The sequence below is a fragment of the Aethalodelphis obliquidens genome, unplaced genomic scaffold (assembly GCF_003676395.1).
Source record: "Aethalodelphis obliquidens isolate GAN/ISIS:26980383/991018 unplaced genomic scaffold, ASM367639v1 scaffold31, whole genome shotgun sequence".
In the NCBI taxonomy this organism is placed as follows: Eukaryota; Metazoa; Chordata; class Mammalia; order Artiodactyla; family Delphinidae; genus Aethalodelphis; species Aethalodelphis obliquidens.
In genome coordinates, this window is record NW_020837975.1 from 5,347,311 (window position 1) to 5,365,623 (window position 18,313).

Sequence of the window (18,313 nt, forward strand, 5' to 3'; positions counted from 1 at the left end):
TCCACAGACACAGAGAACACACTTGTGGTTGCCGAGGGGGAGGGGGCAGAGGAGGGATGGAGTGGGAGTTTGAGATGAGCAGATGCAAGCTATTATCTATAGGATGGATAAACAACAAGGTCCTACTGTAGAGCACAGGGAACTATATTCAATATCTTGGGATAAACCATACTGGAAAAGAATATAAAAAAGAATGTATATATATGTATAACTGAGTCACTTTGCTATATAGCAGAGATTAACACAACATTATAAAACAACTATACTTCAATTAAAGAAAGATTAAAAAAAAGAGTGCAGTCTCAGTTTCCCACAGCTCCGCGGCCCTCCCATATGTAAGCACCCCTAGTTTTCAAAGCCACGCGTTATGCAGGCTCGTCTTCCATGTGTAGGTCTCCAGGGCCAGGGGGCCCAGTGTGGGGCTTGAACACCTTTCTCCTAAGGGAGGACCTCGCCTTTGTGATTTCCCCTCCTGCTGTGGGTCCCCTCACCGGGGGTGTGGGACCAACTAGACCACATCTCTGCCCCTCCTACCCATCTCCATGTGATTTTTGTCTTTATATCCTTAGCTGCAGAAGAGCTGTCCTCCTAGACTTCAGCGAGAGCTGCTCTCTATGGAGTAGTGGTTTTGGTTGTGTCCATGGGAGGAGGTGAGCTCAGGGTCTTCCTACTCTGCCATCTTGATCCTGCCTCGTACCTTTTTCTGTTTATTCTAACTCACTCTTTTAGATGTATTGTGTGTGTGTGTTTTAGAAATACATTAGCACAATGGTAAATGAATACAGTGTACAAATAAGTAAAAATATATTGGGGGAGTTAAATGAAAAAAGAAAAAGACGGGCTTCCCTGATGGCGCAGTGCTTGAGAGTCCGCCTGCCGTTGCAGGGGACACGGGTTCGTGCCCCGGTCCGGGAAGATCCCGCATGCCGCGGAGCGGCTGGACCCGTGAGCCATGGCCGCTGAGCCTGCGCGTCCGGAGCCTGTACTCCGCGATGGGAGAGGCCACAACAGTGAGAGGCCCGCAAGAAAAAAAAAAAAGAAAAAGAAAAAGAAAGAAAAGAAAAAGACATGTTTGGTTCTTTAAAACAAAAAGCAAGTAATTTCTAGGGTGATACTTAGGCACCATGGAAATATTATTCTCCAATGACCTTTCACCTAGTAGTTTTAGCATTCATTGATGATCTTTGGCTACATCAATTATTTAAATGGGAGCTGCAAAAATGACGCGTTTTCTAGTTCCACACTTTCTCCTAAATCTGTTTGCTGGCTTTGTTCTGGGAAGAAAGAGCTTTCTCTTGTTAACTGGGGACGAACTAGGACCACTGAATTTCAGGCTTTAATGACCATGGCTATTTTCACCAAAGCTGCTTCTTTATGATTTTGTAGACTGTGCTTTGCACAACTCGAGTGGTGGGGAGCTGACATAGTAGTCATTGTAGATTGTGTAATTATTATGACAATTTTCTGGAAGACAGCAGAAAAGCTTCTTGAGGAAGGGTCCTCTTTTCTAATTTAGCCTGAGCTGCACTCGGGCTGGCGGCTGGGACATATGTACCCCCATCCCTGGCCACTCGCCTTCAGACCTTGGAAATCAGCCTCTGGAAACCATTCTGGGATGTTCCCCAGCAGCGTGCTTCTCCCCAGAGCTCTGTCCCACCAGACACGTTTCTCCCATTCCCGGTTTCTTTCCTTACCATCCTTTATCATCTACTGGAAGAGCACTGAGGCAACTCTGAGTTGGGGGTGTTTTCAGTGTAGAGGAAGAAAGGGAAGGTACCTGCCATTCACTGATGTTTTGTGAATGATTCCGAATGTTTTGTGCACTCACCAGTTTTCAGAATCTTCTCTCTTCTGTCCTGTGCAGGAGTAAACAGTACCCACCATTCGTTTCTTTACCTCCTTCTATTTCTAGCAGACTAGAATTCTACAAAGGGGTACATTTTCCAATGTATTTATAGGCAACCAAGAGAAATGGCAAGACATTTTACTCAGAAACATTTGCACACCTAGTCAGTGATGCTCAGTGAAAATCGTCTGCATCTAGTGGGATGGAGCAAAGTGTCTTCTTATGGACTCATTAAACATCTACGGGGGCTTTCCTGGTGGTGCAGTGGTTAAGAATCCGCCTGCCAATGCAGGGGACATGGGTTCAAGCCCTGGTCCAGGAAGATCCCATATGCCACGGAGCAACTAAGCCCGTGCGCCACAACTACTGAGCCTGTGCTCTAGAGCCCACAAGACACAACTACTGAACCCACGTGCCACAGCTACTGAAGCCTGTGCGCCTAGAGCCTGTGCACCGCAACAAGAGAAGCCACTGCAATGAGAAGCCTGTGCACCTCAACAAAGAGTAGCCCCCGCTTGCTGCAACTAGAGAAAGCCCGCGCACAGCAACGAAGACCCAACGCAGCCAAAAATAAATATATTAAATTAATAATTAAAAACAAACAAACAAACAAACATCTGCAGGGTCGCTCTATTCCCAGCTCACCTAGAGCGGCTGTTTGCTTAAAAGCTGTCAAGTCCACCTCCCCTTTGTGCTCTGTGTTTCAGCAATTCACAGAATGATGGAAATTTTCAGCTCTTTCTCTTGCCCTCTTCCCAGGGAACGTGTTGGCAATTACAGCCTTTCCTTGACAAGGTCCTTTTGACACAGCACGCTGATGGCAGTTGCCTCCAGGAGGGTTCAGCTGTTTCAGGAACAGGGTGGCTGTCAATTGCCTCGATTTCCACTGGCTACCACTTTTGTTGTTAAAACTTTTCCAGGACTTTTCAAGGTGGTCTTCTTGTACCATCATGACAATTTTCTTTTCTCACCACGGGTGCTGTCATGTATAATTAAGCTCTGTGCTCCAAAATGAAGTCGGAAGTGGTGATTACATTACCATCAGCTGAATGCCACCAACTCTATCCCTATGAAATTTAGAGAAGCTTCATGCAGTGACTTTTATTTTTTGCCCTCTTTTAACAAGAACTCAGTTCATACACCTATGAAACATTTCACTTTAGAAACTAGAAGACAGGTTTGAGCCACCCTGTCTGTATCTGGAAATCAGAGTTTTTTCACCTTGGCACTATTAACATAGAATGTTTACCAACATCCCTGCCTCTACCTGCTAGATGCCAGTAGCACCCCTCTCCCAAGCTGTTACATCCAAAAATGTCTCCAGTTATTACTAAATGTCCCCTGGGGGGCAAAATTGTCTCCAGTTGAGAATCATTGTTCTAAATGATAAAGTATTGATATAACTGTGTTCAGTTTGGTAACATACATTTCTTTTTAAGACATTTTTTTTTCTTTTCCATTATGGCTTATTACAGGATATTGAATATAGTTCCCAGTGCTATACAGTAAGACCTTGTTGTTTATCCATTCTATATATAATAGTTTGCATCTGCTAATCCCAAACTCCCACTCTATCCCTCCCCTTCCCCCTTGTCAACCACAACTCTGTTCTCTATGTCTGTGAGTCTGTTTCTGTTTCATGGATATGTTCATTTGTGTCGTATTTTAGGTTCCACATATAAGTGGTACCATATGGTATTTGTCTTTCTCTGGCAGTCTTACCTCACTTAATATGATAATCTCTAGGTCCATCCATGTTGCTGCAAATGGCATTATTTCACTCACTTTTATGGCTGAGTAATATTCCGTTGTATATATGTACCACATCTTCTTTATCCATTCATCTGTTGATGGACATTTAGATTGTTTCCCTGTCTTGGCTATTGTAAATAGTGCTGCTATGAACATAGGTGTGCATATATCTTTTCAAATTATAGTTTTGTCTGGATATATATCCAGGAGTGGGATTGTTAGATCATATGGCAACTCTGTTTTTAGTTTTTTTAGGAACCCCCATACTGTTCTCCATAGTGGCTGCACCAACTTACATTCCCACCAACAATGCAGAAGGGTTCCCTTTTCTCCACACCCTCTGGTAACATACATTTCATTGTTTTATCCTTACCTTTAAAAGCCTTACAAAATCTCTGCCTTGCCTAAAGGTATAATGGAAATAAAGTTCTTAATCTTACCTATTTTTCTACAGAGTTATCCAAAGTGATTCCTAATGAGTGTAACCAATCAAAGGGGTAATAGGGAGGGGAATACTTCTTTTCTGTATAATAGACTAAGCAATGCCAGTTTATTCACTGTGGGTAACTTTAAAAATACCAGAAGAAATGGGTAAAAAATAAGAACTTGTGCCATTTTGTCACATGATCAACCTGTTGATTTGTTTTTAAGAGTAAGATATTTTGGAAACCTAAGTTTAATAGCAATTCTACCACCATTAAGACTAGGTTCCCTCTAAGATGATTATTCCAGGACCTAAGATGATACAATGATACAGGCTGATGGGATCTTCCAGGCAACCTCAACACAGCTCTTCACTGGCAGCCAGGACACTGAAATCCCTTGTGGTACAGTAGTGTATGTGTGCCTGTGTGTGCCTGTGTGTCTCTGTGTGTATGTACGTGTGTGTATATGTGTCTGTGTGTACGTGTATGTGTGTATATGCATGTGTGTCTGTGTATATGTGTATGTATGTGCCTGTGTCTGTCTGTGTATGTGTGTGCATGTGTGTATATGTGTGTGTGCCCATGTGTCTGTATGTGTATGTGTGTTCATGTGGGTGTGCGTGTGTGTGTGTGCATGCATGTGTGTTTATGTCTGTGTATATATGTGTATGTATGTGTGTGTGTGTGCATGTATTGTGCGTGTGTGTGTGTGTGTGTGTGTGTGTGTGTGTGTTCCTTGCTGTCATGGTTCTCGAGCATTCTCTTCCCTCCCTGGCTCTGCTCATCTGACTGTTGCCGATCTCGGGAGGCTCAGCTGCTTTTCCTTTGCTTCCCTGAAATACTTCCCTAGAACAGTGATTCCAGCCCAGGTTGATTTCTTCCATCCTTAAATCCTCAGTGTGTATCCTCTACAAGAGCATCTCCCCATTTTCTTGGAATGTTTCATTGGTTTTATACAAAAATGTGTTCCATGTTCAAATAAATGGGGAACTTGGCATTAACAAAAGGTCTGCAGATTACATTGCAGCAGACACCCCCCAGCCTTCATAGGCTAATATGCACAGAGAATCTCCAAGGAAGGGGCCCCCTGTGAGTGTTTCCCCAGCTTAATGCACTCTGGGACAGTTCACAAAGCATCTAATGGGACTAGAGTTTCTCAGAAGACTTTTCTGCACCACTCATGTGACACTTAGCATATGCTATGTTATATTTTTATCTCTTCATTTCATTTCACCTTCCATACATCATATGGGAAACTCCAGGGCAAGAATAAAATTCTAGCCATATACACAGGAGATGCTCTGTAACTGTGTTGACATAAAAATGCAAATCCACTTAACAGCTGCCCTTTGATTTAGGGCCCCCAAAGATGGCTGTGCAGGTTGAGAACATGAGACTTTTGGGGGCGACATTCACCTCCAACATGAGGAGGGCTTCTGCAGGCAGCGCACGACCTGGGCAAACACACCCGGGGGCCCCCATCTTCCAGCCCTTCTGCCCGGGAGTGCTGTGTTTTCTTCACATCCACCAGAACCTGAATGCAGCAAATCTTCACATGCTCTTACATGTTTCATTCACACAAAATCGTCAGTCAGAACCATATCCTTTACTGATGATTTTATGCGTCAAACAGCGAGGGGATTTGCATTGCCCGCGGTCAGCAAACATTAAAAATTACCCGTTAGACCCTTCTATTCTCCTGAAGACACTCTTCAGCTCTGCCACTAGGGTGGGCCTTGTTTTCTCTGTCCTTCCTTCTAGAAGCACGCTGACTTTCCCCCTTGTTGTAATTTGCTTTCTCTGAACCACTGTGGCAAGGCACAGAAAAAGGAAGCAAACGGCCTCAAGCCACCACAGAAAGTCTTTATGACATCAAGGAGGGGCAGCTGGTGTTTGAAGGTTTGGGGCAGGGATGAAGTGGGAATGCCAGCAAAACAAACCAACCTGGAAAACAGTTGCTATGGCTTAGATAGAAATATCTATACATGTCAATGGGCTCAAATTACACAATGGGTTAATGTCTGCAACGTGCATATGGTTCCTGCGCTGAATTGGGAAATGCGGTGTGGTCCTCGCCATTGCCTGTCTGAGACCTTCAGCAGCTCATAAGATGCTACTGGCAGCTCTGTGTGTTCTGAGCGCCCCCAGCAGGAAAACTGGGGTTGGACTGGTAGAACACTTTTTTTTTTTTTTTTTTTTGCGGTACGCGGGCCCCTCACTGTTGCGGCCTCTCCCGTAGCGGAGCACAGGCTCCAGACGCGCAGGCTCAGCAACCATGGCTCACGGGCCCAGCCGCTCTGTGGCATGTGGGATCTTCCCGGACCGGGGCACGAACCCGCGTCCCCTGCATCGGCACTGCACCACCGGGGAAGCCCTGGTAAAACCTTTCAAAGGGCAGCATGGAGGGTGGTCCTTCCCACTAAAATATGAGTGGGGAACTTTAGGGTCAATCTTCAGGCAAGTGCAGTTTTACATGACATCTACTGGAGGGTGGGAGATGGGGGTCCACAGGAGGCAGGATCAACTGATTTCCAGGCCCCCTGAGTCCAGAAAACAATGCTCTCATGCAGCTGCTGTTAAAGATTAGTGACCAGTGGGGAGGGCAAGGCCCCAGGCTCAGGAAAGCCCTTTCCTTAGTAGAAACAGAGTCAGAAGCCTAACAAAAGTGGAACCACCCTTCAGCTCTGAAGTGCTGAGAGGACTGTGAGTCTTTGGACCATTTTATGAACCAGTTTTCAGTCAAATCCTGGAGCTTTCCACAGAAGGGGAGTTACACCCTATTATATTATGTTAGGCACTTGTTTCTCTGACAAAGTTACTGACTGCAAAATAGAAAAGGCTGGTAGAACATGCCATCTTGTGCCAGTGAAGTCCTGAGCCAGTAATTAGCACAAATCTGCAGAACAATCTTCTTAGGCCTTTTAGTTACCCACAGGCCGATTCTAGCTGCTGTGGACATGCTCAGATAAGCTTCTCTTGCATTTTAACTGTGTTCACATGACAAGGGACTGTGCATGGCAGGCAGTGGAATTTTTGCAAGCTTGTCTAAAGACAGAAGCCACCGCAGAGTGACAAAACTCTCCTGCTCTCTTCCAAAATAAGCCCTCAGAGCTGCAGCGTGGGGTCGGACCCCCTGACACACAAGAACATCAAAAATCTCCTCAGGCCAGGAAAGCAGGACTCGTCAAGTTTGGATGCCATTTGCTGGACCCTCTGGAATCCTGCAATTCCTTCCAAAGATGCTGGCTGTGTCCTTAGGATGTGTCATTTAGTGCCTTGGGTTCTACTTCCTGCCTTTCAAATCTGTATTTTCCTCTCCAGTTCTGTGGGTTTCTGAAGGGCTTAAGTTTGGCCAGCATTGCACATAAGACAGCAAAGGGATAATGTGGTCCTTTCCAAACAGGAGAAAATAATTTTTTTCTGATTATGCAAGTTATGCTAGCTCATGAAAGAACATTTAGAAGGTATGAAAGATCAAAGAATATTTAGAAAGATGAAAGAGTATTAGAAAGGATGAAAGAATATTTTTAAAAGTACCTATATTTCCACCACCTTGAGATGAATCAATTCGATCTTTTCTCTTGCGGAAATTTGTAATTAGTTGTAATTAAGATACAAGCAGTTGGAAGAGGAACAGAAGCTACAGATACGTGGAGAGACACAGAAACAGAGAAAGAACCAGGATGTCGGTCAAGCACCAAAACAGGGAATTGAGTAGCTCTCGTACTAAGGAAATTTAGATCCTCTCTAAGTGTGGTCTGTACACCAGCAGTGGCATCACCAGGAGTTTGTTGGAAATGCAGACTCTCAGGCCAAATCCCAGACTTGCTATATCAGAATCTGCATTCTGACCCCACCCTTCCCCCCACCCCCGACACCCCGGTGATTCCCACACCAGACTTTGGGAAGTTCTGCCCCAGGTCACCCAGAGGCCGCAGCTGTGGTGGGTCCTGACAGCCTTCATCCTGAGGTTGAGGCCTGATCGTACCCACCTTCCATGTCCCGTGAATCCTGGTCCCAGGTCATGAGGTTATAAATGGAAAAACTGGGACCCAAACAGAAGTCTGCCTCTCTAGTCCAGCTAGTTCACTGTTATGTTCTATTTCTAGTTCTTTTATCCAGAAACACTATATGGTTGCCAGGAAGACAAATCACGTGATTAGAGGGTTGGCCCTTTCAGCCTCATCCCTGACCTCCAGGGAGAGGAGAGGGGCTAGAGGTTGAATCAATCAGCAATTGATTCGATCAGTCGTGCCCGTGTAACACAGCCTCCATAAAAACCCAAAAGAACTGGCTTCTGAGAGCCTTCAGTTGGTGAATACACGGAGATGGGGGCGGGGGTCCTTCTCAGAGAGCACGGAAGCCCCACACCCTTTCCCACATACCTTACCCTATGCACTGCTGTCATCTGGCTGTTCCCAAGTAACATTCTTTTTTTTTTTTTTTTGGCCGTATGTGGGCCTCTCACTGTGTGGCCTCTCCCGTTGCGGAGCACAGGCTCCGGACGCACAGGCTCAACGGCCATGGCTCACGGGCCCAGCCGCTCCGCGGCATGTGGGATCCTCCCGGACCGGGGCACGAACCCGTGTCCCCTGCATTGGCAGGCGGACTCTCAACCACTGCGCCACTCGGGAAGCCCCCAAGTAACATTCTTTTATGATAAACTGGTGGTCTAGTAAGTAAAATGTTTCTCTGAGCTCTGTGAGCAAATTAAAAGAACCCACGGCTGGGATCATTGGAACCTCTGACCTCTAGTGGGCCAGGCAGAAGCCTGGGCATTTGATTGGCATCAGAAGTGAGGGGGGGAGGGCCCCTAACCTGTGGGTGTCTAGAGAACTGCTTGTTGGTGTGGAGAGAAACACCTCAGCCACATGTTGGAAATTGGGTCCAGAACCCACTTTTAGGATCTTACATATTTTTACAGGAAACTTTCATTACCTGTTTACGAAGCAGTTGTTAATACTGCTTTGAACTATTCTTTGTTCTTTGCACCACTTAGGATTATACTTAGCAATATAGATTTTATGTCACCCTGCACAACTAATTTCTTCTGGCTTTGCTTCAGTATCAAGATTGGCCTTTACCATAATAGGAAAATGTAAGAGTTAAGTCCTAGAAAACATTTCAGAGAAACTCACAAAAAATGGGTATGAAGTGTTTGAGTTGAAAGCTCAGAAGTTCTCTTTTGGTAGGAGGAGGCTCAGGGCTCAGGCAGATCGAGGTTTCTATCTTGACTTTGCTAATCACTTTCAGAAGTTAGAAGATGCAGAGACAATGATGGTGGCTATTAGATCAGTGGTTCCTAAGCTTTGCTGTGCTCTAGAATTTCCTGGGGAGCTTGTCAATTCCTATGGCCCCGTGACCAATTAAATCAGTGTGTCTGGGGGTGGGGGCCAGGCAGGAGGAGATTTTTAAAGATTCCCAGGTGATTGCAGTGTGAGCAGAGCAGGGGACCCGATGTACTAAACGGTGCCTTCCTTACAATAGCAAATGATCGGCTCCTGGTTACCTGTTTAATAAATCCAGGTTTGCCATCATTGAGTTTGCTTGTTTCAAGTAAGGCACATGTGTAAAGTATCTGTTATGACTAATAATTACTCTTTCTATGTAGAAGAAAATGGCCCCACCCCACAACTATGAGATCAGAATCTGCATTGGAACAGGATCCCTAGCTGATTCTCTTGCACATGAAGGTTTGATCAGACTGTGACTCCTGGAAGGCCTGGATGAGACCAGAACTATCCTTGTTTCCCTCATGGCCTCCTGATCCTTGCAGACAAGAGTATTTAAGAACTGATGGCTGATCAACAGATGAATGGATAAAGAAGTTGTGATACACACACACACACACACACACACACACACACACACACACAATGGAATATTACTCAGCTATAAAAAAGCACGAAATAATGCCATTTACAGCAACATGGATGGACCTAGAGATTATCATACTAAGTGAAGTAAGACAGATAGAGAAAGACAAATACCATATGATATCAATTATATGTGGAATCTAAAATACGACACAAATGAACTTATCTATGAAACAGAAACAGACTCACAGACATAGAGAACAGACTTGTGGTTGCCAAGGGGGAGGTGAATGGGCAGGGGAATGGATTGGGAATTTGGGATTAGCAGATGCAAACTATTATATAAGGATAGATAAACAGCAAGGTCCTACTGTATAGCACAGGGAACTATATTCAACATCCTGTAATAAACCATAATGAAAAAGAATGTATATATATATATATAATATAAATATATATATATATATATATAACTGAGTCACTTTGCTGTACAGCAGAAATTAACACAACATTGTAAATCAACTACACTTAAATAAATTTTTTTAAATTCTGCATACAAGTTTGTAGACCCCCGGAAGCCCACACGTGAGCTCCCTGTGTCCCTGGCAGATAAAACTTGAGTCTCAAGTGATCACTGAGATCTTGAGGTGTGTATGCAACTTCCCCCCATCTTCAGAATCAGCAGAGGGTAGAGCGGGATTCTAAAAAAGGTCCTGATGACAGGTTAATTAAAAGGCTAAACCAAAAATAGTTTGACAAGGGCAAGGCAAAGATGTTTATTTAGGCCTTTACACACGAGCCTCAGGAAAGTGTTTTGACTAGCACTTTGGTTGTCCTAACTTCTTTCTTCTTGCTGTGAATTTCTTCAGCTTTTTTTTAAAGGTTTAAATAGATCTATGATCAGAATGACCATGAACTGTAACAGAACAAGAGAATCGTGCCTATTACAAATATCCAGACCCTGTCTAAAATAGATTGGACAGTCTTTATAGGAAAAAAAAAAAAAAGGCTTGCTTGCATGGGCTCCACACCCAGGCAATTAGCTCTGTTATTGAGACATAAAGCACCAGGGGAGAAGCAGGCTGTCAAATGTACCATGAATATGTATGTCTGGGAGTAGGATTGGAAACGATGCATACATTAGGTTTGACTCACATAGCCAAATTAATGGTGATTGGCAGTAAAAAAAACACTTTCTACGGTTTCTGTGCCTTTAGCAATTTGAGTCATAATCTATTTAATGTTTGGGGAATAATAATTTTCCTTATTTACCTTCTGGTTTATTCCATGTAAGACATAAAATGGATTATACGGATATATGTGCCTGGAAGAAAACACAATCTTGAATAAAAGAATGAAAAATATAAGCCAAATGAAAAATAAGTGGGAAAATTATGAGACAGCAATCAAAAAACTGCATTCTCTGGGTCCTGTGTATGTGAGACATGAGAGCCGCTGATGGCTAAGACAGAGGGTTTCATTGGGCTCTGAGTTTTATTGTATGAAAACAAGGAGTATTTTCACAATCTGCTAAAATAAAAAGATCTATTTCTGTAACTGAGACTAGAGGAAATAATGCCTCCTGCATTGTCAAAAAGAGGACCTAGTAAAAAATTGAAAAACTTCTTTCAACTTCTGTACAGCCAAGAGTTTTGTAAGAGTACAGCATCAATCAAGTCGTTGAAGCATAAGTTTCAAGGAGGGGCAGACAAAACACATTTTGTTTAAAATACATGTGTATTTTATCCACTGCAAACGGCTACCAGAGCTGCCAAGACACACTGTCCATCCCGACCTTGACCCCTCTGGGGGGAGATTCTGGTACAGCTCAGTGACAGGGGGTCTGTATGCCTCTCATGTAACCAACCCACGGCCGAAGCACTGGTCATAAAAACTGCACACAATCTTGCATCAATATTATTTCTAACATATTTCTCGGCAAGTCGATAAAAATATAGTAAAGATTAGTTCTGCAGTAACTGTTAGCTCCCTGCCTGCCCCTTGGGTAGAACCTCAGAAACCCACACTGACAACTTTTCAAGGCAGAGAATATCTTAAAAACTAATAGGATTATAATTTATGGGAGAGTAAAGAGTGTTACTTTATTTAAATTAATTTATTTTTTATTGAAGTATAGTTGATTTACAATGTTATGTTAATTTCAGGTGTACTGCAAAGCAATTAAGTCATATATATATATATATATATATATATATATATATATATATATATATACACATACACACACATGCACACACATGTATATATATCGTCTTTTTCAGATTCTTTTCCCATATAGGCTATTACAGAATATTGAGTATAGTTCGCTGTGCTATACAGTAGGTCTGAGCCCACCACCTCTGAACCTTCGAACCACTCTCTGCTGGTGGAAAATCTCCCCCAGGTGCATCATTGTGTTGGAAGTGGGGGCTTGGTTTTGATTTTTAAATTAAGTGTTTCCCAGATTTCACTAGCATGTCACTTTTATTATCTCTGCAAACTTTTCATATTATTTGTACTGTTATTAATATTTTTCTTGGAGCTGACTTTTAAACTTTATTCATCCTATGTGAAAACATTTGTGACATTACACTTGTGCAAGAATTTTTTTTCTAACAGACATGAAAGACATGGTATTTTTAAAAATTTCTCCAAGAACCACCTAAAATTGTCTCACATCCAACACTGTGGAAATCATAGCTTAGAGCCTATGAAAGCGCTTTAGAGGCAGCATGGCACAGGGGTTTGAAACTACAGGTTCTAGAAATAGACAGCCAGGGTTCAAATCCCAGCTGTGTTTCCTGTTAGCTTCACAACACTGAGCAAGTTACTTAATCTTTCTGTGCCTCAGTGTCCTCATCTGCAAAATGGGAGTGATAGCATCATGAATTTAATATATATAAAGTACTTTTTTTTTTTTTTTTGGGTGGGCCACATGGCTTGCAGGATCTTAGTTCCCCAACCGGGGTTCGAACCCTGGCCCCGGCACTGAAAGCGCTGAGTCCTAACCACTGGACCACCAGGGAATTCCCAGTATATATACAGCACTTCTAACAGGGTTTGGTGCATAGTAAATGCTGTGTGCTGTGTGCCATTATTATTAGGACACAGTAAGCAAGATAGCCTTTGCTCCAGAAAAGTCCGGATTGCCAACTCTGTAAAGCTGGGGAAAGTGAGCTTTTTGGGTAACCCTGGAGCTAACTCTTTCCTGGTTCTCACCCAATTCATTCCTCAGATGACATGTGCTAGTTGTTACCTTTCATATCAGATTTGTTGGGCAAATTCACATCTTCACCTCTGGATCTGTCCCACCTAAATTTTCTGAGTTAATACAATATTCATAGTGACATTTACAATTTTAATTTGGGGGGAGCGGTTTGTTATTTAGTGCTAAGTGGTAGATGTAAAGGAAATGGGAGAGGGGAGAGGCGAGAAGCAGGGCAGAAGGATGGAGGTGGAGGAGAAGGCCAGGCCTGAGGTCTTCAGAAAGTCCAGTTAGTGAGCTTCAAAAAGTTGTCACAGGGGTCAAATAAAATGTGAAAGTGGGTACTTCCCTGGCGGTCCAGTGGTTAGGACTCTGCGCTTCCACTTCAGGGGGCATGGGTTTGATCCCTGGTTGGGGAACTAAGATCCCGCCTGCCTCGAAGCTCACACAAAAAAAGTGAAAGTGGCTGCCCCCGAGTGGTGGGATAATAAATGCATTTTATTTCCTTCTTCCTCCTTTTCTGTATTTACTGAGTCTTGTACAGTGAACAAGTATTGCTTTTATAATGAGAAAAAAATTAAAAGTGTTTTCTAAATTAATAAAATGTGTCCTTGGCAAACTCCAAACAGCAAGCTGTTCAGGGAAAAAGGAATTCAAACTAATAGCAACTGAATACAGAGAAGAAGACAAAAACTCTGACAGGGTAAAATTTTACACTTACTCCCTTGCTTATTCACTCATGTAAAAGACCACCAAGAATCTCAAATGCATAACTCAGTAAAGGTATTAACATCACAACAACTTTCTCACAGTTCTCTGGAAGTGCTCAGAGTTAACTCTGCTTGGAAAGTAGGGACTCACCACGTGGATAGAGTTAAAGTAGGAGGCTGGGGGCAAAAACCACAAACCTTCCAAGGCCTACCTTCTACTGACGCACAGAACAGTCCCTCCAGGGGTGGGGTAGGGGTGTGGACCGGGCTCCCCATACTCATAAAGTTGTAATGTCCTAAAAATTTTTTTGAACTCTCAAAACCTATATGTCCATAGAAGCTATAACTGTTGAATAGAATTCCAGTCTCCTTTGAGTTTTCAAAGATACGTTGCATTTTTTTCCCACTTAAATCCGGCATAGACTTACTGTTTCTTTTTTTCCTGATCTCTCAGCTTCAAAGGGAGAAGTATTGAAATCTTTCTATCAGCCTCTGAGGTGCATTAAAACCTCCCACTACGGGGCTTCCCTGGTGGCGCAGCGGTTGAGAGTCCGCCTGCCGATGCAGGGGACACGGGTTCGTGCCCCGGTTCGGGAGGACCCCACATGCCGCGGAGCGGCTGGGCCCGTGAGCCACGGCCGCTGAGCCTGCGCGTCCGGAGCCTGTGCTCCGCAACGGGAGAGGCCACAGCAGTGAGAGGCCCGCGTACCGCAAAAAAAAAAAAAAAATAGAAATTAAAAAAATAAAAACCTCCCACTATGATTTAGAGTTTGCCCATCTCTCCCTGTGGCATCAATTTTTTTCTTTATATTTCAAGTCTCTGTAGCTAGGTACATATAAGTACATGTTTGTTTTAGTTTTTTGGATTATTCCTATTATGACATATAATGTCTCTCTTTATTCCTTGTCTTGGTGCTGTCATTTTCCTTGGGAGGTGAAAGCCCAGGGCAGTGCAGGTGAGGAAAAAAGGAAGTGAGGTAAGGAAAAATGCAAGGCCGGGTGAGGCAATGAGTTACCCTGCTGGCCACCAATTTCCAACCAGCTCAGAAAGCACAGCTCTGTGCTGAACACGGTTCTGTTCTCCAGTATCAGGGACTTTCTCCACAGGGTTCAAGAAAAGAAAGGACAAGGTTTATCCGCCCGGCTCCCTCTTCTCTCCACCTACCATTGATTGAGTTTCATCCCACTGGAACCTAATTCCCCCACATTTCAGTCTCGTGTCATCTGGCCATTCAGCCAGCTCCAATGTCCTGAATGTGACCTTTAATCCAAATTCGGAGTGGAGGGAGTGGAGTCGGGGAGGGGAGGGGAGGCAGCTGAGAGAATCTGAGAAGAGACAAGAATTGCATCGGGTACATCCCTGACAGCATACGTTCTCAGTGACCCTGAGGTCAATTCAACAAAAATCGACACCCCCAAAGAAAGATTGACCAACTCAAAATCAATTCAGTAAATGTGAGTTGAGCGCTTGCCACATGCAGGTTACCATGCTGGGTACTCTGAGTGGAAAACAAGATGCTAGACATGATCCTGGGCCTCGTGAGACACAGGCAGTGTCTGGAGGACAGATTTGGGATTTAGAGAGACCTGGATCTGAATTTCTTCTCTGCTCCTTGGTGCTTTGTGAATCTGAGCAAAATGTTTATCTTTCTAAGCCTTGGTTTCCTGGAGATGGTGGTAGTTCTTGCCCTAAGGATTGTCGTAAGAATGAGATGAAATAATTTTAAAAGTAGCCAGTATGTCTGATTAATGTTAAGTGTTATTTCCCTTCGTGGGCTTAAATCAAGGGGTCAATTCAGAAAACTACAAAAACAGCTGTTATAGGTAGAGGATGAACAAGGAACCCCGAAGGGCAGAGGAGGGAAAGGAAGGACCCAGGAATGTCCGTAAGGCTTCCAGGTCTGTGGTAAGAGAAAGAGAATTCTTTCCCCTTTCCTGGGGCACAGTAGGCCGTTAGCAAATTTTCTGTAATGGCACAATTGGCACCTTTCTGACCTCTGTACCCCTCTCCTGCCTCAGGTCACCTCTGTCCTTCACTTCCTCCAGGGTGTTAAGCCCGCCCCAACTCAACCCCCTTACCTGAGGAGGCACTATTATTTGTTACACAGTGAACTGATCATACTAATTCCGATGAAGTTTGAGTGACTGCTGGCCCTTTACCCTACTAATTTGTGCCTCTTCCTAACTGTCTTATTTCACAAAGCAAGTCTCCAATTGGCATCCCCTCCATGAGAACCTACAGGCTCAGACAAACTCCCTCAAGCCTCCCTGGCTTCTCAGGGTCTTCCTGTCTCCACTCGGACCCACAGACTCTGGAAGCTGCAGGCTTCCTCGGGGAGCTCTGGCCAGTGGAGAATCCAAGTTCTCCGACAGGTATTAGATGTTTCCACCTCAGAGGAGCCTACTGCCCCCTCTACATTTTTCAATCACAAAGTTTCCATTCTAGCCCCCTCCTCCTTTCTCAGCACTTTTCTCTTTTTCCTTTGTGTATATTTTCTATATTAAATCCAGCATCCACCTATCAATTTTTTGGTTAATGAGAGTCTTTTTTTTTAACAACCATTTATCAACTTTATTTTCTTCTTTTTTTGTTGTTCAGTAGTTTTTTTAATTGAAGTATAGTTGATTTACAATGTTGTGTTAATTTCTGCTGTACAGCAAAGTGATTCAGTTACACTTATATACATTCTTTTTCATATTCTTTTCCATTATGGTTTATCACAGTTGAATTGAATATAGCTGAATATAGTTCCTTGTGTTATACAGTAAGACCTTGTTGTTATTCCATCCTATATGTAATAGTTTGCATCTGCTCACCCCAAACTCCCACTCCATCCCTTCCCCACTCCCTCCCCCTTGGCAACCACAAGTATGTTCTCTGTGTTTGTGAGTCTGTTTCTGTTTCATAGATAAGTTCATTTGTGTCATATTTTAGATTCCACATATAATTGATATCATATGGTATTTGTCTTTCTCTTTCTGACTGACTTCACTTAGTATGATCATCTCCAGGTCCATCCATGTTGCTTCAAATCTCCCATCCCACCTTTTGATGGTGGTGGCAGGTCAGGAATGAGCAGAGGCCGTGTGCTACAGGGGAGAGCCCTGCACTGACATTGGGGCAGAAGATTTGCTGAGTCACTTATTAGCTGTGTGACATGACCAGGTTACTTCATCTTGTGGGGCCTCCTTTTCTCACATCTAAAATGTCAGTGACAAGCCACACCTCATGAAGTCAACAGTAAGTGAGATCATCTGACTCATAAAACACTTGAAAACCTGCATGCCAGATCCTATGCTAAGTACTAGGGATATACTTTGAACAAGACAAATTTCCAGCTCTCCAATAGGGCAGAATCTAGCAGGAAAGTCAAATCTGTGAATGGGTGTATCCTGGGTTCTAGAAGTGGATTCCACAGAGGCTCACAAGAGATGATATCAGACACACACAGGGAGCCACCCCTGGGGGAGGATTCTATGCTCTCAATAAGTCTCAATAAAGCTGCTACTGCCCATATGGAACACGTATCTAACGTGTTCTTTAGGTCGACTAAACCTAAACATTTTCAGATGGGGAAATTCCCACGTAACCTCTTCCCACCCCAGACCCCCAGAACCTCTGCTCTATACAATATTCGGGCAAAGTCAGTCATCACCTTATCTTCAACTTCCACTTGCTAATGACTCTGAAATCTGCATCTTCAGTCCAGATCGCTCTGCTGAGCTCCAAAACCACCATCTGCGGGTGGGTACCTATCTTCTGGTTGATCCACAGGTTCCTCATTTGCAATAAAAGCAGCACTGAACTCAGGGCACTTCTCCCTCTGCTGGTGGACCTCTTCCTCCCATATTCCCCCACTGTGTTGAAGGACACACAATCTGCCTGAGCTGATGACCTTGGAGTCATCCTAGATTTCCTCCATCCTTTGCACCATTATTAGTCATCCACCAAATCCTGTGAGTGCCATCTCTGAAATATATAATATACATCCCAAGTCTCTATTCCCACTGCTCTGAACCTAGTTAAAATCTGTAGGGCTTCCCTGGTGGCGCAGTGGTTGAGAGTCCGCCTGCCGATGCAGGGGACGCGGGTTCGTGCCCCGGTCCTGGAGGATCCCACATGCCGTGGAGCGGCTAGGCCCGTGAGCCATGGCCACTGAGCCTGCGCGTCTGGAGCCTGTGCTCTGCAACGGGAGAGGCCACAACAGTGAGAGGCCCGCGTACCACCAAAAAAAAAAAAAAAAAATCTGTAATAATCTGCAATCATTTTTTTCTGGACTGTCCCCATGACCTTCTTGTCTACTTCTAAATGCTGTTCTCTCTAAACTATAATGTTTCTTTCCCACAGGTGATGTGATGACATCAGTCCCAACTAAAATCCTTCCAATGGATTAACCCATTGGAAGCACCCAGAATTGTGTCTTCCCCCACTCCTTGCTTGATCAATTTTGGGGCAGAGTGAGGGACTGCCATGCACGAGAAATGGAAGACACATAAGTAAAGAATTTTAGAGGAGATCATCCTGCATTGAAGTAATTTATAGTCTGACTTGGAAGGCA